Source organism: Oncorhynchus nerka, unplaced genomic scaffold (genome assembly GCF_034236695.1).
Source record: "Oncorhynchus nerka isolate Pitt River unplaced genomic scaffold, Oner_Uvic_2.0 unplaced_scaffold_822, whole genome shotgun sequence".
NCBI lineage: Eukaryota > Metazoa > Chordata > Actinopteri > Salmoniformes > Salmonidae > Oncorhynchus > Oncorhynchus nerka.
The window spans coordinates 217,733-240,186 of record NW_027040440.1 but is presented as its reverse complement, the minus strand read 5'-3'; the positions used below and the strand labels follow the sequence as shown (position 1 = coordinate 240,186).

At 41.5% G+C, this 22,454-nt stretch overlaps 1 protein-coding gene and 1 pseudogene across 1 annotated transcript in view; one reads left to right on the top strand and one right to left on the bottom strand.

Moving 5' to 3' along the window:
- The window catches only part of clrn2 (clarin 2), a 133,063-nt gene that overhangs the window by 84,820 nt on the left and 25,789 nt on the right, over window positions 1-22,454 (top strand). The window lies entirely within an intron of this gene.
- LOC135571055 (clarin-2-like) lies at window positions 1,829-21,609 on the bottom strand (annotated as a pseudogene).

Here is a 22,454-nt window from a genome sequence, read left to right as displayed (position 1 = left end):
TTTCTATAGACAGTAGATAGACCCAGTGTTAGATTACAGTTTCTATAGACAGTAGATAGACCCAGTGTAGATTACAGTTTCTATAGACAGTAGATAGACCCAGTAGATAGTGTAGATTACAGTTTCTATAGACAGTAGATAGACCCAGTGTAGATTACAGTTTCTATAGACAGTAGATAGACCCAGTGTAGATTACAGTTTCTATAGACAGTAGATAGACCCAGTATAGATTACAGTTTCTATAGACAGTAGATAGACCCAGTGTAGATTACAGTTTCTATAGACAGTAGATAGACCCAGTGTAGATTACAGTTTCTATAGACAGTAGATAGACCCAGTGTAGTGTAGATTACAGTTTCTATAGACAGTAGATAGACCCAGTGTAGTGTAGATTACAGTTTCTATAGACAGTAGATAGACCCAGTGTAGATTACAGTTTCTATAGACAGTAGATAGACCCAGTGTAGTGTAGATTACAGTTTCTATAGACAGTAGATAGACCCAGTGTAGATTACAGTTTCTATAGACAGTAGATAGACCCAGTGTAGATTACAGTTTCTATAGACAGTTATAGATTACAGTTTCTATAGACAGTAGATAGACCCAGTATAGATTACAGTTTCTATAGACAGTAGATAGACCCAGTATAGATTACAGTTTCTATAGACAGTAGATAGACCCAGTGTAGATTACAGTTTCTATAGACAGTAGATAGACCCAGTATAGATTACAGTTTCTATAGACAGTAGATAGACCCAGTGTAGTGTAGATTACAGTTTCTATAGACAGTAGATAGACCCAGTGTAGATTACAGTTTCTATAGACAGTAGATAGACCCAGTATAGATTACAGTTTCTATAGACAGTAGATAGACCCAGTGTAGATTACAGTTTCTATAGACAGTAGATAGACCCAGTATAGATTACAGTTTCTATAGACAGTAGATAGACCCAGTATAGATTACAGTTTCTATAGACAGTAGATAGACCCAGTGTAGATTACAGTTTCTATAGACAGTAGATAGACCCAGTGTAGATTACAGTTTCTATAGACAGTAGATAGACCCAGTGTAGATTACAGTTTCTATAGACAGTAGATAGACCCAGTATAGATTACAGTTTCTATAGACAGTAGATAGACCCAGTGTAGTGTAGATTACAGTTTCTATAGACAGTAGACAGTAGACCCAGTATAGTAGATAGAGTCTCCTGGTATAGATTACAGTTTCTATAGACAGTAGATAGACCCAGTGTAGATTACAGTTTCTATAGACAGTAGATAGAGTGTAGATTACAGTTTCTATAGACAGTAGATAGACCCAGTGTAGATTACAGTTTCTATAGACAGTAGATAGACCCAGTATAGATTACAGTTTCTATAGACAGTAGTAGTGTATAGATTACAGTTTCTATAGACAGTAGATAGACCCAGTGTAGTGTAGATTACAGTTTCTATAGACAGTAGATAGACCCAGTGTAGATTACAGTTTCTATAGACAGTAGATAGACCCAGTGTAGATTACAGTTTCTATAGACAGTAGATAGACCCAGTGTAGATTACAGTTTCTATAGACAGTAGATAGACCCAGTGTAGATTACAGTTTCTATAGACAGTAGATAGACCCAGTGTAGTGTAGATTACAGTTTCTATAGACAGTAGATAGACCCAGTGTAGTGTAGATTACAGTTTCTATAGACAGTAGATAGACCCAGTGTAGATTACAGTTTCTATAGACAGTAGATAGACCCAGTGTAGATTACAGTTTCTATAGACAGTAGATAGACCCAGTGTAGTGTAGATTACAGTTTCTATAGACAGTAGACCAGTGTAGATTACAGTTTCTATAGACAGTAGATAGACCCAGTGTAGATTACAGTTTCTATAGACAGTAGATAGACCCAGTGTAGATTACAGTTTCTATAGACAGTAGATAGACCCAGTGTAGATTACAGCAGGCTAGTGGATAATGTCCCACTAACGTGTGTGTGTGTGTGTGTGTGTGTGTGTGTGTGTGTGTGTGTGTGTGTGTGTGTGTGTGTGTCAGTACATGAGGACTTCAGCGGTGACAGTTGGCTGCTCGGACTGTTTCTTGTTCTGTGGTTTGGGCAGTTTGATCCGGCTCATTGCCACGACAACACACACCACACCGTGCGTAGCGACGCTGGCCACGCCCAGCCAGAAGGACCAATCCAGTCGCTCATCCAGAATGGAGAAATGGAAAAGAGTCTCCTGGTAGTTAGAGACACGTTCCGTTAACCGATGATGTCTGACAGCTGCTAAGAAACACAGGACGGCTAACGACCCAAACACCCCTGGAGGAGAGGGAGAGGGAGGGAGAGGGAGAGGGAGAGGAGAGGAGAGGAGAGGAGAGGAGAGGAGAGGAGAGGAGAGGAGAGAGAGGAGAGGGAGGAGAGGAGGAGGAGAGAGAGAGGAGAGGAGAGGGAGAGAGGAGAGGAGAGGAGATGGGAGTGGGAGGGAGAGGAGATTAGAGGAGAGGAGAGGAGAGGAGAGGAGAGTCCCCCATTACCAGAGGAGAGGAGAGGAGGGAGAGGAGGGAGAGGGAGAGGAGAGGAGAGGAGAGGAGTCCCCAGGAGAGGGAGAGGGAGAGGGAGAGGAGAGGAGAGGAGAGGAGAGGAGAGGAGAGGAGAGGAGAGGAGAGGAGATGGGGGAGGAGATAAGAGATGGTGTCAGGTGGTGTGTGTGATGTGTATTACCATCCTCCTGGGTCATTACCAGGGTAGTCCCCACATTACCAAGGTAGTCCCCACATTACCAAGGTAGTCCCCAAAATACCAAGGTAGTCCCCACATTACCAAGGTTAGTCCCCACAATACCAAGGTAGTCCCCACATTACCAAGGTAGTCCCCACAATACCAAGGTAGTCCCCACATTACCAAGGTAGTCCCCACATTACCAAGGTTAGTCCCCACAATACCAAGGTAGTCCCCACAATACCAAGGTAGTCCCCACATTACCAAGGTAGTCCCCACATTACCAAGGTAGTCCCCACATTACCAAGGTAGTCCCCACATTACCAGGTAGTCCCCACATTACCAAGGTAGTCCCCACATTACCAAGGTAGTCCCCACAATACCAAGGTAGTCCCCACAATACCAAGGTAGTCCCCAATATGCCAAGGTAGTCCCCACAATACCAAGGTAGTACCCACATTACCAGGGTAGTCCCCAATATACCAAGGTAGTCCCCACATCACCAAGGTAGTCCCCACATTACCAAGGTAGTCCCCACATTACCAAGGTTAGTCCCCACAATACCAAGGTAGTCCCCACATTACCAAGGTAGTCCCCACATTACCAAGGTAGTCCCCACATTACCAAGGTAGTCCCCACATTACCAAGGTAGTCCCCACAATACCAAGGTAGTCCCCACATTACCAAGGTTAGTCCCCACATGCCAAGGTAGTCCCCACAATACCAAGGTATGCCCCACATTACCAAGGTAGTCGCGACAAAGCCAAGGTAGTCCCCACATTACCAAGGTATACCCCACATTACCAAGGTAGTCGCGACAATGCCAAGGTAGTCCCCACAATAACAAGGTAGTCCCGACATTACCAAGGTAGTCCCCATATTACCAAGGTAGTCCCCACAATACCAAGGTAGTCCCCACAATAACAAGGTAGTACCCACAATGAAACAACATTCACCCTGGTGGGTATTACCAAGGTAGTCCCCACAATACCAAGGTAGTCCCCACAATGAAACAAGGAACATTCACCCTAGTGGACATTACCAAGGTAGTCCCCAATATACCAAGGTAGTCCCCACATTACCAAGGTAGTCCCCACATTACCAAGGTAGTCCCCACATTACCAGGGTAGTCCCCACATTGCCAAAGTAGTCCCCACAATACCAAGGTAGTCCCCACAATACCAAGGTAGTCCCCACAATACCAAGGTAGTCCCCACATTACCAAGGTAGTCCCCACAATACCAAGGTAGTCCCCACATTACCAGGGTAGTCCCCACATTACCAGGGTAGTCCCCACATTACCAAGGTAGTCTCCACATTACCAAGGCAGTCCCCACAATACCAAGGTAGTCCCCACATTACCAAGGTAGTCCCCAAATTACCAAGGTAGTCCCCACATTACCAAGGTAGTCCCCACATTACCAAGGTAGTCCCCACATTACCAAGGTAGTCCCCACATTACCAAGGTAGTCCCCACATTACCAGGATAGTCCCCACATTACCAAGGTAGTCCCCACATTACCAAGGTACTCTCCACATTACCAAGGTAGTCCCCACATTACCAAGGTAGTCCCCACATTACCAAGGTAGTCCCCACATTACCAGGATAGTCCCCACATTACCAAGGTAGTCCCCAAATTACCAAGGTAGTCCCCACATTACCAAGGTAGTCCCCACATTACCAAGGTAGTCCCCACATTACCAAGGTAGTCCCCACATTACCAAGGTAGTCCCACATTACCAAGGTAGTCCCCACATTACCAAGGTAGTCCCCACATTACCAGGATAGTCCCCACATTACCAAGGTAGTCCCCACATTACCAGGATAGTCCCCACATTACCAAGGTAGTCCCCACATTACCAGGATAGTCCCCACATTACCAGGGTAGTCCCCACATTACCAGGGTAGTCCCCACATTACCAAGTTAGTCCCCACATTACCAAGGTAGTCCCCACAATGCCAAGGTAGTCCCCACAATGAAACAAGGAACATTCACCCTGGTGGCATTACCAAGATACACAGTGATATGTGTAACACCACACAGTGTGTAGTGGGGTGCACCACACAGAGATATACACTATAACACCACACAGAGTGTGTGTGTGTGTGTGTGTGTGTGAGTGTGTGTGTAACCTGCCATGGTGTTCCAGATGTAGAGTCCAGTGGGGCCTTTAATGCTCTGGTAGGGAACCTGATAACACACACACACACACACACACACTATAACACCACACTCTGGTAGGGAACCTGATACACAGAGATACACACACACACACACACACAGATATACACTATAACACCACACTCTGGTAGGGAACCTGATACACACACACACACACACACACACACACACACACACACACACACACACACACACACAGATATACACTATAACACCACAGAGATATACACTATAACACCACACAGAGATATACACAGAGATACTATAACACACAGAGATATACACTATAACACCACACAGAGATATACACTATAACACCACACAGAGATATACACTATAACACCACACAGAGATATACACTATAACACCACACAGAGATATACACTATAATACACTATAACACACAGAGATATACACTATAACACCACACAGAGATATACACTATAACACCACACAGAGATATACACTATAACACCACACAGAGATATACACTATAACACCACACAGAGATATACACTATAACACCACACAGAGATATACACTATAACACCACACAGAGATATACACTATAACACCACACAGAGATATACACTATAACACCACACAGAGATATACACTATAACACACACAGAGATATACACTATAACACCACACAGAGATATACACTATAACACCACACAGAGATATACACTATAACACCACACAGAGATATACACTATAACACCACACAGAGATATACACTATAACACCACACAGAGATATACACTATAACACCACACAGAGATATACACTATAACACCACACAGAGATATACACTATAACACCACACAGAGATATACACTATAACACCACACAGAGATATACACTATAACACCACACAGAGATATACACTATAACACCACACAGAGATATACACTATAACACCACACAGAGATATACACTATAACACCACACAGAGATATACACTATAACACCACACAGAGATATACACTATAACACCACACAGAGATATACACTATAACACCACACAGAGATATACACTATAACACCACACAGAGATATACACTATAACACCACACAGAGATATACACTATAACACCACACACACACAGAGATATACACTATAACACCACACAGAGATATACACTATAACACCACACAGAGATATACACTATAACACCACACAGAGATATACACTATAACACCACACAGAGATATACACTATAACACCACACAGAGATATACACTATAACACCACACAGAGATATACACTATAACACCACACAGAGATATACACTATAACACCACACAGAGATATACACTATAACACCACACAGAGATATACACTATAACACCACACAGAGATATACACTATAACACCACACAGAGATATACACTATAACACCACACAGAGATATACACTATAACACCACACAGAGATATACACTATAACACCACACAGAGATATACACTATAACACCACACACAGAGATATACACTATAACACCACACAGAGATATACACTATAACACCACACAGAGATATACACTATAACACACACACACACAGAGATATACACTATAACACCACACAGAGATATACACTATAACACCACACAGAGATACACACACACACACACAGAGATATACACTATAACACCACACAGAGATATACACTATAACACCACACAGAGATATACACTATACCACACACACACAGAGATATACACTATAACACCACACAGAGATATACACTATACACACACCACACACAGATATACACTATATAACACACACACAGAGATATACACTATAACACCACACAGAGATATACACTATAACACCACACAGAGATATACACTATAACACCACACAGAGATATACACTATAACACCACACACACACAGAGATATACACTATAACACCACACAGAGATATACACTATAACACCACACAGAGATATACACTATAACACCACACAGAGATATACACTATAACACCACACAGAGATATACACTATAACACCACACAGAGATATACACTATAACACCACACAGATATACACTATAACACCACACAGAGATATACACTATAACACCACACAGAGATATACACTATAACACCACACAGAGATATACACTATAACACCACACACACTATAACACACACAGAGATATACACTATAACACACACAGAGATATACACTATAACACACACACACACACAGATATACACTATAACACCACACACACTATACACACACACACAGATATACACTATAACACACACACAGAGATATAACACACACACACCACACACAGATATACACTATAACACCACACACAGAGATATACACTATAACACACACACACACACACACACACACACACACACACACACACACACACACACACAGATATACACTAACACCACACAGACACTATAACACCACACACACACACACACACAGATATACACTATAACACCACACACACACACACAGACACATACACACACACACACACACACACACACACAAACAGATATACACTATAACACCACACACAGAGATATACACTATAACACCACACACACACACACACACACACACACACACACACACACACACACACACACACACACACACACACACACACACACACACACAGATATACACTATAACACACACACACACACAGATATACAGACTACCAACACCAAACACACATCATCGCCCCTCACACCACAGAGCCCCACCACCAGAGCCCCTACCAGAGCCCCTACCAGAGCCCCTACCAGAGCCCCTACCAGAGCCCCTACCAGAGCCCCTACCAGAGCCCCTACCAGAGCCCCTACCAGAGCCCCTACCAGAGCCCCTACCAGAGCCCCTACCAGAGCCCCTACCAGAGCCCCTACCAGAGCCCCTACCAGAGCCCCTACCAGAGCCCCTACCAGAGCCCCTACCAGAGCCCCTACCTTGCGTGCGTTGTAGATAGAGAATGAGAGGCTGAGCAGAGTGAACCCCACGGCCACCAACAGGAAGACTATCACCATCACATAGAGACCTGTATTCAGGGTCTGTACCAGAGTAGGGAAGACTGGACACACACACACACACACACACACACACACACACACACACACACACACACACACACACACACACACACACACAGATAGAGAATGAGAGGCTGAGCAGAGTGAACCCCACGGCCACCAACAGGAAGACTATCACCATCACATAGAGACCTGTATTCAGGGTCTGTACCAGAGTAGGGAAGACTGGGGACACACAAATCAAATCAAATCAAATCAAATTTATTTATATAGCCCTTCGTACATCAGCTGATATCTCAAAGTGCTGTACAGAAACCCAGCCTAAAACCCCAAACAGCAAACAATGCAGGTGTAAAAGCACGGTGGCTAGGAAAAACTCCCTAGAAAGGCCAAAACCTAGGAAGAAACCTAGAGAGGAACCAGGCTATGTGGGGTGGCCAGTCCTCTTCTGGCTGTGCCGGGTAGAGATTATAACAGAACATGACCAAGATGTTCAAATGTTCATAAACCACCAGCATGTTGAATAATAGTAAGGCAGAACAGTTGAAACTGGAGCAGCAGCATGGCCAGGTGGACTGGGGACACCAAGGAGTCATCATGTCAGGTAGTCCTGGGGCACGGTCCTAGGGCTCAGGTCCACCAACAGAGAAAGAAAGAGAGAATTAGAGAGAGCATATGTGGGGTGGCCAGTCCTCTTCTGGCTGTACGGGTGGAGATTATAACAGAACGTGGCCAAGATGTTCAAATGTTCATAAATGACCAGCATGGTTGAATAATAGTAAGGCAGAACAGATGAAACTGGAGCAGCAGCATGGCCAGGTGGACTGGGGACAGCAAGGAGTCATCATGTCAGGTAGTCCTGGGACATGGTCCTAGGGCCCAGGCCAGTTGAAACTGGAGCAGCAGCATGGCCAGGTGGACTGGGGACAGCAAGGAGTCATCATGTCAGGTAGTCCTGGGGCATGGTCCTAGGGCTCAGGTCTGGTCCGAGAGAGAGAAACTGGAAAGAGAGAAGGAGAGAATTAGAGAGGTGTTTTAGATTCACACAGGACACCGAATAGGACAGGAGAAGTACTCCAGATATAACAAACTGACCCTAGCCCCCCAACACAAACTAATGCACATAAGATATTGGAGGCTGAGACAGGAGGGGTCAGGAGACACTGTGGCCCCATCCGAGGACACACCCGGACAGGGCCAAACAGGAAGGATATAACCCCACCCACTTTGCCAAAGCACAGCCCCACACACTAGAGGGATATCTTCAACCACCAACTTACCATCCTGAGACAAGGTTAGTATAGCCCACAAAGATCTCCGCCACAGTCTCAACCCAAGGGGGCGTTTATGTACCCAGACAGGCCGACCACAACAGTGAATCAACCCACCCAGGTGACGTACCCCCAGGGACGGCATGTTTATGTAGGCCCCAGTAAGCCAGTGACTCAGCCCCGTAACAGGGTAGAGGCAGAGAATCCCAGTGGAAAGAGGGGAATCGGCCAGGCAGAGACAGCAAGGTGTTTCGTTGCTCCAGAGCCTTTCCGTTCACCTTCCCACTCCTGGGCCAGACTAGGTGTCAATCATATGACCCACTGAAGAGATGAGTCTTCAGTACTGGTCTAGGGTAAAGGTTGAGACCTAGTTTGCGTCTCTGACATGGGTAGGCAGACCGTTCCATAAAAATGGAGCTCTATAGGAGAAAGCCCTGCCTCCAGCTGTTTGCTTAGAAATTCTAGGGACAATTAGGAGGCTTAACGTCTTGTGACCGTAGCGTATGTGTAGGTATGTACGGCAGGACCAAATCAGAGAGATAGGTAGTAGCAAGCCCATGTAATGTTTGTAGGGTTAGTTTAGTATGGTTGAAATCAGCCCTTGCTTTGACAGGAAGCCAGTGTAGAGAGGCTAGCAATTCTGGAGTAATATGATCAAATTTTTTTGGTTCTAGTCAGATTCTAAAGGCAGCCGTATTCAGCACTAAACAGTTTATTTAGTGCTTTATCCAGGTCTGTAGGGAAAATAGAACATTGCAGTAGTCTAACCTAGAAGTGACAAAAGCATGGATTAATTTTTCTGCATCATTTTTGGACAGAAAGTTTCTGATTTTTGCAGTGTTACGTAGATGGAAAAAAGCTGTCCTCGAAATGGTCTTGATATGTTCTTCAAAGATCTGATCAGGTCCAGAGTTAAACACTGTAGAGGTCCTTCACAGTTTTAAATTTGAGACAGACTGTACAACCATTAAGATTAATTGTCAGATTCAACAGAAGATCTCTTTGTTTCTTGGGACCTAGAACAAGCATCTCTGTTTTGTCCGAGTTTAATAGTAGAAAGTTTGCAGCCATCCACTTCCTTATGTCTGAAACACATGCTTCTAGCGAGGCAATTTTAGGGCTTCACCATGTTTCATTGAAATGTACAGCTGTGTGTCATCCCCATAGCAGTGAAAGTTTACATTATGTTTTCGAATAACATCCCCAAGAGGTAAAATATATAGTGAAAACAATAGTGGTCCTAAAACAGAACCTTGAGGAACACTGAAATTTACAGTTGATTTGTCAGAGGACAAACCATTCACAGAGACAAACTGATATCTTTCCGACAGATAAGATCTAAACCAGGCCAGAACATGTCCGTGTAGACCAATTTGGGTTTCCAATCTCTCCAAAAGAATGTGGTGATCGATGGTATCAAAAGCAGCACTAAGGTCTAGGAGCACGAGGACAGATGCAGAGCCTCATAACCGTTGCCATTAAAATGTCATTTACCACCTTCGTGTCAGTCAAGTGCCAAAGTCTCAGTGCTATGATGGGGTCTAAAACCAGACTGAAGCATTTGTATACATTGTTTGTCTTCAGGAAGGCAGTGAGTTGCATAACAGCCTTCTCTAAAATTTTTGAGAGGAATGGAAGATTCGATATAGGCCGATAGTTTTTTATATTTTCTGGGTCAAGGTTTGGCTTTTTCAAGAGAGGCTTTATTACTGCCACTTTTAGTGAGTTTATCCCATATCCAGTGGATAGATATATCCGTTTATTAGTTGTATAGGAGGGCCAAGCACATAACAGCTCTTTCAGTAGTTTAGTTGGAATAGGGTCCAGTATGCAGCTTGAAGGTTTAGAGGCCATGATTATTTTCATCATTGTGTCAAGAGATATAGTACTAAAAGACTTGAGCGTCTCTCTTGATCCTAGGTCCTGGCAGAGTTGTGCAGACTCAGGACAACTGAGGTTTAGGAGAATCCCCATAACAGTTTAAAGAGGAGTCCGTAAATTTGTAGATTTCTAATAATCATAATCTTTTCCTCAAAAAGTTCATGAATTTATCACTAACAGTCTGTAGTAGAATAGCCATCCTCTCTTGGGGAATGCTGCTTTTTAACAGTTAGCTTTGCGACAGTATCCCCAGGAATTTCTGATTGTTCTTATTTTCCTCATAACAGTTAGAAAAATAGGATAACAGTCTCAAGAGCAGCAGTAAGGGCTCTAACAGTCGGTACTAGCATATATCCCCGTCCTTCCAAGCTAGTCGGAAGACTTCCAGTCTTGGTGTAGATATATTTCGTTCCAATTTTCTGGAGTAGCTTGCCCATAACAGTCTGTAGTAGATATATTTTCTGTGTAGATAGGGAGCTAGTTTCTTATGAACAGTTTTTAGTTTTATTTTGCCCCTAACAGTCTGTATTTTTATTCCCCATAACAGTCTTCCATTGATATATCCCCATAACAGTGGTTTAGATATATCCTCTAACCACCATGGGTAGCATAGGGAGTCACCATAACAGTATATTGTAGTAGTCTATATTTATAACAGTCTGTGACTTTTGATATATCCCCTTTAACAGTCTGTAGTAGATATATGTTCATAACAGTCATACAGTAAATAAATCCCATAAAACAGTACTGGTCAGGTTAGTAGATATATCCCCATAACAGTCTGTAGTAGATATATCCCCATAACAGTCTAGGTTAGGATATATCCCATAACAGTCTGTAGTAGATATATCTGGTCTAACAGTTGGTGATATATGTACAGTCTGTAGTAGGTATTTATGTACTGGTCTAGGGTTAGTGATTTATCCCCATAACAGTCTGTAGTAGATATAGGTGTTTATAACAGTCTGGGTAGATATATTATAACAGTCTGTGTAGATAGGTGTTTATGTACTGGTCTGTAGTAGATATATCTGGTCATAAGGTCTGTTAGTAGATATCCCACTGGTAACAGTCTGTTAGGTGTAGATATATGTACATAACAGTCTGTAGTAGATATATCCCCATAACAGTCTGTAGTAGTATATGTCCCCATAACAGTCTGTAGTAGGGTTAGGTCTGGTTAGTATGTACTGGTCATAGGGTTAGGTGTTTATGATACTGGTCTAGGGTAACAGTCTGGTGTTTATATCCCTAGGTTAACAGTCTGTAGATATTAGGTCCCCATAACAGTCTGTGTTTATATATCCCCATAACAGTCTAGTAGTTAGGGTTAGGTGTTTAGATATATCCCCATAACAGTCTGTAGGTAGATATAGGGTCTAGGTTAGGTGATATTTATAACAGTGTCTAGGTAGTAGGTATACCCCCCATAACAGTCTGTAGTAGGTTAGGGGTTATACCCCCCATAACAGTCTGGTAGATATACCCCCCATACAGTCTGTAGTTTATGTACTGGTCTAGGGGTTATAACAGTCTGTATGTAGATTATCCCATAACAGTCTAGGGTTAGGTGTTTATAACAGTCTAGTAGGTTCCCCTAGGTGTTTAACAGTCTGTAGTAGGTATATCCCCATAACAGTCTGTAGTAGATACCCCATAACAGTTTAGGTGTTTAGATACTGGTAACAGTCTGTAGTGTATAGTCCCCATAACAGGTAGTAGATATATCCCTATAACAGTCTGTTTAGATATATCTGGTCTATAACAGTTGTTAGTAGATATATCCCCATAACAGTCTGTAGTAGTTATCCCCATAACTGGTCTATAGTTAGGATATATCCCATAACAGTCTAGTAGTAGGTTAGGTTTCATGTTGGTCTAGGGTTAGGTGTATGTACCCAGTCTGTAGTAGATATATCCCCATAACAGTCTGTGTCTAGGTTACAGTTAGATTAGGTGTTTATAACAGTCTGTAGTAGATATGGTCATAACAGGTTAGGTAACAGTTAGATATATCCCATAACAGTCTGTAGGTTAGATATATGTTTAACAGTCTAGGGTAGTAGATATATGGTGTTTAGGTTAGTAGATATAACTGGTCTAGGGTTAGGTGTTTATGTACAGTCTGTAGTAGATATATGTAACAGTCTAGGTTAGTTGATGTATTATAACAGTTAGTAGATATATCCCTGGTAACAGTTAGGGTTAGGTGATATATCCCCATAACAGTCTGTAGGGTTATGTTTATGTAACAGTCTGTAGTAGGTCTAGGGTTAGGTTCTGTTTAGTAGATATATCTAGATATCCCCATAACAGTCTGTTAGTAGATATATGGTCTAACAGTCTGTAGTAGATATATCCCCATAAGGTGTAGATATACTGGTCTAACAGTTGTAGTAGATATATCCCCATAGGTTAGTCTGTTTAGTAGATATATCTAGGGTAACAGTCTGTTTAGATATATCCCCATAACAGTTAGGGTTAGATATGTTTATAACTGGTCTGTTAGTAGTTTATGTAGTCTGGTCCAGGGTTAGGTTAGTATATCCATAACAGTCTAGTAGATATATGTTTATGTACAGTCTGTAGTAGATATATCCCCATATTATCTGTAGTAGATACACTGACTAACCAGACAAAGATATATCCCCCTATTATAACAGTCTGTAGACCAGACAAAGATACCCCCCATAACAGTCTGTAGTAGATATATCCCCATAACAGTCTGTAGTAGATATATCCCCATAACAGTCTGTAGTAGATATATCCCCATAACAGTCTGTAGTAGGACACTGTACTAGATATATCCCCATAACAGTCTGTAGTAGATATATCCCCCCCATAACAGTCTGTAGTAGATATATCCCCATAACAGTCTGTAGTAGATATATCCCCATACAAAGACTGTAGATATATCCCCCATAACAGTCTGTAGTAGATATATCCCCATAACAGTCTGTAGTAGATATATCCCATAACAGTCTGTAGTAGATATATCATAACAGTCTGTAGTAGATATATCCCATAACAGTCTGTAGTAGATATCCCCATAACAGTCTGTAGTAGATATATCCCCATAACAGTCTGTAGTAGATATATCCCATAACAGTCTGTAGTAGATACCCCCCATAACAGTCTGTAGTAGATACCCCCCCATAACAGTCTGTAGTAGATATATCCCATAACAGTCTGTAGTAGATATATCCCCATAACAGTCTGTAGTAGATATATCCCATAACAGTCTGTAGTAGATATATCCCCATAACAGTCTGTAGTAGATATATCCCATAACAGTCTGTAGTAGATATATCCCATAACAGTCTGTAGTAGATATATCCCCATAACAGTCTGTAGTAGATATATCCCCATAACAGTCTGTAGTAGATATATCCCCATAACAGTCTGTAGTAGATATATCCCATAACAGTCTGTAGTAGATATATCCCCATAACAGTCTGTAGTAGATATATCCCCCATAACAGTCTGTAGTAGATATATCCCCATAACAGTCTGTAGTAGATATATCCCATAACAGTCTGTAGTAGATATATCCCCATAACAGTCTGTAGTAGATATATCCCATAACAGTCTGTAGTAGATATATCCCCATAACAGTCTGTAGTAGATATATCCCATAACAGTCTGTAGTAGATATATCCCCATAACAGTCTGTAGTAGATATATCCACATAACAGTCTGTAGTAGATATATCCCCATAACAGTCTGTAGTAGATATATCCACATAACAGTCTGTAGTAGATATATCCCCATAACAGTCTGTAGTAGATATATCCCATAACAGTCTCTAGTAGATACCCCCCATAACAGTCTGTAGTAGATATCCCCCATAACAGTCTGTAGTAGATATCCCCCCATAACAGTCTGTAGTAGATATATCCCCATAACAGTCTGTAGTAGATATATCCCATAACAGTCTGTAGTAGATATATCCCATAACAGTCTGTAGTAGATATATCCCCATAACAGTCTGTAGTAGATATATCCCATAACAGTCTGTAGTAGATATATCCCCATAACAGTCTGTAGTAGATATATCCCCATAACAGTCTGTAGTAGATATATCCCCATAACAGTCTGTAGTAGATATATCCCATAACAGTCTGTAGTAGATATATCCCCATAACAGTCTGTAGTAGATACCATACCCCCATAACAGTCTGTAGTAGATATATCCCCATAACAGTCTGTAGTAGATATATCCCCCCCAACAGTCTGTAGTAGATATATCCCCATAACAGTCTGTAGTAGATATATCCCATAACAGTCTGTAGTAGATATATCCCCATAACAGTCTGTAGTAGATATATCCCCATAACAGTCTGTAGTAGATATATCCTAACATAGTAGAATAGTCTAACAGTCTGTAGTAGATATATCCCCATAACAGTCTGTAGTAGATATATCCCCATAACAGTCTGTAGTAGATATATCCCCATAACAGTCTGTAGTAGATATATCCCCATAACAGTCTGTAGTAGATATATCCCCCATAACAGTCTGTAGTAGATATATCCCCATAACAGTCTGTAGTAGTAACAGTCTGTAGTAGATATATCCCCCATAACAGTCTGTAGTAGATATATCATAACAGTCTGTAGTAGATATATCCCCCATAACAGTCTGTAGTAGATATATCCCCATAACAGTCTGTAGTAGATATCCCCATAACAGTCTGTAGTAGATATATCCCCATAACAGTCTGTAGTAGATATATCCCCATAACAGTCTGTAGTAGATATATCCCCCATAACAGTCTGTAGTAGATATATCCCCATAACAGTCTGTAGTAGATATATCCCCATAACAGTCTGTAGTAGATATATCCCCATAACAGTCTGTAGTAGATATATCCCCATAACAGTCTGTAGTAGATATATCCCCATAACAGTCTGTAGTAGATATATCCCCATAACAGTCTGTAGTAGATATATCCCCCATAACAGTCTGTAGTAGATATATCCCCATAACAGTCTGTAGTAGATATATCCCCATAACAGTCTGTAGTAGATATATCCCATAACAGTCTGTAGTAGATATATCCCATAACAGTCTGTAGTAGATATATCCCCATAACAGTCTGTAGTAGATATATCCCCATAACAGTCTGTAGTAGATATATCCCATATATCCCAGTCTGTAGATATATCCCCATAACAGTCTGTAGTAGATATATCCCCATAACAGTCTGTAGTAGATATATCCCCATAACAGTCTGTAGTAGATATATCCCCCCATAACAGTCTGTAGTAGATATATCCCATAACAGTCTGTAGTAGATATATCCCATAACAGTCTGTAGTAGATATATCCCCATAACAGTCTGTAGTAGATATATCCCCATAACAGTCTGTAGTAGATACCCCCCATAACAGTCTGTAGTAGATATATCCCATAACAGTCTGTAGTAGATATATAACAGTCTGTAGTAGATATATCCCATAACAGTCTGTAGTAGATATATCCCCATAACAGTCTGTAGTAGATATATCCCCATAACAGTCTGTAGTAGATATATCCCCATAACAGTCTGTAGTAGATATATCCCATAACAGTCTGTAGTAGATACCCCCCATAACAGTCTGTAGTAGATATATCCCCATAACAGTCTGTAGTAGATATATCCCCATAACAGTCTGTAGTAGATATATCCCATAACAGTCTGTAGTAGATATATCCCCATAACAGTCTGTAGTAGATATACCCCCAGATAACATAAGTCTGTAGTAGATATATCCCCATAACAGTCTGTAGTAGATATATCCACATAACAGTCTGTAGTAGATATATCCCCATAACAGTCTGTAGTAGATATATCCCCATAACAGTCTGTAGTAGATATATCCCCATAACAGTCTGTAGTAGATATATCCCATAACAGTCTGTAGTAGATATATCCCCATAACAGTCTGTAGTAGATATATCCCCCATAACAGTCTGTAGTAGATATATCCCCATAACAGTCTGTAGTAGATATATCCCCATAACAGTCTGTAGTAGATATATCCCATAACAGTCTGTAGTAGATACCCCCCATAACAGTCTGTAGTAGATATATCCCCCCATAACAGTCTGTAGTAGATATATCCCCATAACAGTCTGTAGTAGATATCCCCATAACAGTCTGTAGTAGATATATCTGTAGATATATCCCCATAACAGTCTGTAGTAGATATCCCCATAACAGTCTGTAGTAGATATATCCCATAACAGTCTGTAGTAGATATAGTGCAGATCCCCATAACAGTCTGTAGTAGATATATCCCCCCATAACAGTCTGTAGTAGATATATCCCCATAACAGTCTGTAGTAGATATATCCATAACAGTAACAACAGTCTGTAGTAGATATATCCCCCCATAACAGTCTGTAGTAGATATATCCCCATAACAGTCTGTAGTAGATATATCCCCATAACAGTCTGTAGTAGATATATCCCCATAACAGTCTGTAGTAGATATATCCCCATAACAGTCTGTAGTAGATATATCCCATAACAGTCTGTAGTAGATATATCCCCATAACAGTCTGTAGTAGATATATCCCCATAACAGTCTGTAGTAGATATATCCCATAACAGTCTGTAGTAGATATATCCCCATAACAGTCTGTAGTAGATATATCCCCATAACAGTCTGTAGTAGATATATCCATAACATAACTCTATCCCATAACACAGTCAACCAGTAGAGATATCCCCATAACAGTCTGTAGTAGATATCCACATAACAGTTGTAGTAGATATATCCTCATAACAGTCTGTAGTAGATATATCCCCATAACAGTCTGTAGTAGATATATCCCCATAACAGTCTGTAGTAGATATATCCCCCCATAACAGTCTGTAGTAGATATATCCCCATAACAGTCTGTAGTAGATATATCCCCATAACAGTCTGTAGTAGATATATCCCCATAACAGTCTGTAGTAGATATATCCCCCATAACAGTCTGTAGTAGATATATCCCCATAACAGTCTGTAGTAGATATATCCCCATAACAGTCTGTAGTAGATATATCCCCATAACAGTCTGTAGTAGATATATCCCATAACAGTCTGTAGTAGATATATCCCCATAACAGTCTGTAGTAGATATATCCCATAACAGTCTGTAGTAGATATATCCCCATAACAGTCTGTAGTAGATATATCCCCATAACAGTCTGTAGTAGATATATCCCATAACAGTCTAGTAGAGTGGCCCATAACAGTCTGTAGTAGATATATCCCCATAACAGTCTGTAGTAGATATATCCCCCATAACAGTCTGTAGTAGATATATCCCATAACAGTCTGTAGTAGATATATCCCCATAACAGTCTGTAGTAGATATATCCCATAACAGTCTGTAGTAGATATATCCCCATAACAGTCTGTAGTAGATATATCCCATAACAGTCTGTAGTAGATATATCCCCATAACAGTCTGTAGTAGATATATCCCCATAACAGTCTGTAGTAGATATATCCCCCATAACAGTCTGTAGTAGATATATCCCATAACAGTCTGTAGTAGATATATCCCCATAACAGTCTGTAGTAGATATATCCCCATAACAGTCTGTAGTAGATATATCCCCATAACAGTCTGTAGTAGATATATCCCATAACAGTCTGTAGTAGATATATCCCCATAACAGTCTGTAGTAGATATATCCCATAACAGTCTGTAGTAGATATATCCCCATAACAGTCTGGTAGATATATCCCATAACAGTCTGTAGTAGATACCCCCCCATAACAGTCTGTAGTAGATATATCCCCATAACAGTCTGTAGTAGATATATCCCCATAACAGTCTGTAGTAGATATATCCCATAACAGTCTGTAGTAGATATATCCCCCCCATAACAGTCTGTAGTAGATATATCCCCATAACAGTCTGTAGTAGATATATCCCCATAACAGTCTGTAGTAGATATATCCCATAACAGTCTGTAGTAGATACCCCCCATAACAGTCTGTAGTAGATATATCCCATAACAGTCTGTAGTAGATATATCCCCATAACAGTCTGTAGTAGATATATCCCCATAACAGTCTGTAGTAGATATATCCCCATAACAGTCTGTAGTAGATATATCCCATAACAGTCTGTAGTAGATATATCCCCATAACAGTCTGTAGTAGATATATCCCCATAACAGTCTGTAGTAGATATATCCCCATAACAGTCTGTAGTAGATATATCCCCCATAACAGTCTGTAGTAGATATATCCCCATAACAGTCTGTAGTAGATATCCCCCATAACAGTCTGTAGTAGATATATCCCCATAACAGTCTGTGTAGATATATCCCCATAACAGTCTGTAGTAGATATATCCCATAACAGTCTGTAGTAGATATATCTGTGTTCATAACAGTCTGTAGTAGATATATCCCCATAACAGTCTGTAGTAGATATATCCCCCATAACAGTCTGTAGTAGATATATCCCCATAACAGTCTGTAGTAGATATCCCCCATAACAGTCTGTAGTAGATATATCCCATAACAGTCTGTAGTAGATATATCCCATAACAGTCTGTAGTAGATATATCCCATAACAGTCTGTAGTAGATATATCCCCATAACAGTCTGTAGTAGATATATCCCATAACAGTCTGTAGTAGATATATCCCATAACAGTCTGTAGTAGATATATCCCATAACAGTCTGTAGTAGATATATCCCCCATAACAGTCTGTAGTAGATATATCCCCATAACAGTCTGTAGTAGATATATCCCCCATAACAGTCTGTAGTAGATATATCCCATAACAGTCTGTAGTAGATATATCCCCATAACAGTCTGTAGTAGATATATCCCCATAACAGTCTGTAGTAGATACCCCCCATAACAGTCTGTAGTAGATATATCCCATAACAGTCTGTAGTAGATATATCCCCATAACAGTCTGTAGTAGATATATCCCATAACAGTCTGTAGTAGATATATCCCCATAACAGTCTGTAGTAGATGTGTCCCCATAACAGTCTGTAGTAGATATATCCCCATAACTGTAGTAGAGTATCCCCATGTCTGTGTAGATATATCCCCATAACAGTCTGTAGTAGATATATCCCCATAACAGTCTGTAGTAGATATATCCCCATAACAGTCTGTAGTAGATATATCCCCATAACAGTCTGTAGTAGATATATCCCCATAACAGTCTGTAGTAGATATATCCCCATAACAGTCTGTAGTAGATATATCCCCATAACAGTCTGTAGTAGATATATCCCCATAACAGTCTGTAGTAGATACCCTATATCCTATATAACAGTCTGTAGTAGATACCCCCCATAACAGTCTGTAGTAGATATATCCCCATAACAGTCTGTAGTAGATATATCCCCATAACAGTCTGTAGTAGATATATCCCCATAACAGTCTGTAGTAGATATATCCCATAACAGTCTGTAGTAGATATATCCCCATAACAGTCTGTAGTAGATATATCCGCATAGACTGTGTCCCATAACAGTCTGTAGTAGATATATCCCCATAACAGTCTGTAGTAGATATATCCCATAACAGTCTGTAGTAGATATATCCCATAACAGTCTGTAGTAGATATATCCCCATAACAGTCTGTAGTAGATATCCCATAACAGTCTGTAGTAGATATATCCCCATAACAGTCTGTAGTAGATATATCCCCATAACAGTCTGTAGTAGATATATCCCCATAACAGTCTGTAGTAGATATATCCCCATAACAGTCTGTAGTAGATATATCCCCCATAACAGTCTGTAGTAGATACCCCCATAACAGTCTGTAGTAGATACTATCCCATAACAGTCTGTAGTAGACTATATCCCCATAACAGTCTGTAGTAGATACCCCCCATAACAGTCTGTAGTAGATACTATCCCATAACAGTCTGTAGTAGATACTATCCCCATAACAGTCTGTAGTAGATATATCCCCATAACAGTCTGTAGATATATATCCCATAACAGTCTGTAGTAGATATATCCCCATAACAGTCTGTAGTAGATCGTCCCCCCATAGACAGTCCTGTAGTAGATACAGTCTATAGTAGATATATCCCATAACAGTCTGTAGTAGATATATCCCCATAACAGTCTGTAGTAGATACCCCATAACAGTCTGTAGTAGATACTATCCCCATAACAGTCTGTAGTAGATATCCCCTTACTGTATATCTTGGCGCTAGGGTTTCCAGTCCACACCTCCTAGTCTTCTGACCCTGGAACAGCCCGTAGTAGATGTGTCCGGTGAACTTGTCCAGTTCAGAACAGTTGGCGCTGACCAGCTCTGCCCCGGTACTATCCACAGGATCCTCCCGCTGACCCATCCGGTCGCCAGGGCAACCAGCAGCAGAGTGGCAGAGAGCACGCAGAGCAGAGCGGCAAAGGAAAAGGTCACCCGTTTCCACAGCGACGGCATGGTCAGTCTGTCAGGGTTTGGATAAACAACAACAAATGTCTTTAAAATCCACCTCCATGTCTATCTGTTCATCGCTTCACGCGGCTACGGTCCTATCCTCCTCGTCTCCTCCCTGTCTAGACCTCCTCTCGTCTCCTCGTCTCCTCTCGTCTCTCTATAGTCCTACGTATCCTCTCGTCTCCTCTGTGTCTCCTGTCTCCTGTCTATCTATCTACTGTTCTATCCTGTATAGACACCTCCAGGCTACGGGAGAGAGGTGGTCTGTGTCTCTATCCTATATAGTCCTCTGTCTCCTGTCTATTGTCTATCTATCTACTGTTCAAGCAGAGACCATGGGAACACCTCCCAGGCTACGGGAGAGAGGTGGCGGTGTTACGGTCCTCCGTCTCCCTCGTCTCCTCTCGTCTCCTTTCTATTGTCTATCTATCTACTGTTCAAGCAGAGACCATGGGAACACCTCACAGGCTGTCCGGGAGAGAGGTGGCGGTATAGACTACGGTCCTATATCCTCTAGTCCTCTCGTGTCTCCTCTCGTCTCCTCTCGTCCTCCTCTCGTCTCCTCTCGTCTCCTCTTGTCTCCTGTCTATCTATCTACTGTTCAAGCAGAGACCATGGGAACACTCTCCCAGGCTACGGGAGAGAGGTGGCGGTGTTACGGTCCTCTCGTCTCCTCTCGTCTCCTCTCGTCTCCCTCTCGTCCCCGTCTCCTTTGTATTCAGCGCCACTGTTCAAGCAGAGACCATGGGAACACCTCCCAGGCATCCCGAGGGTCGGATCATCCAGTCCGGAGTTGTTGTGTCAGTCTATGTCGGTCATAACATCCTGTGAAATGAAACAGCTGCGTGTGATAGCTGGTAGAGAGGCTGCCATTAAAAGCTGAGATCCAGTCTGTGTTGGTCAGATCAGACTATCCCATCTGTTACAGACAGG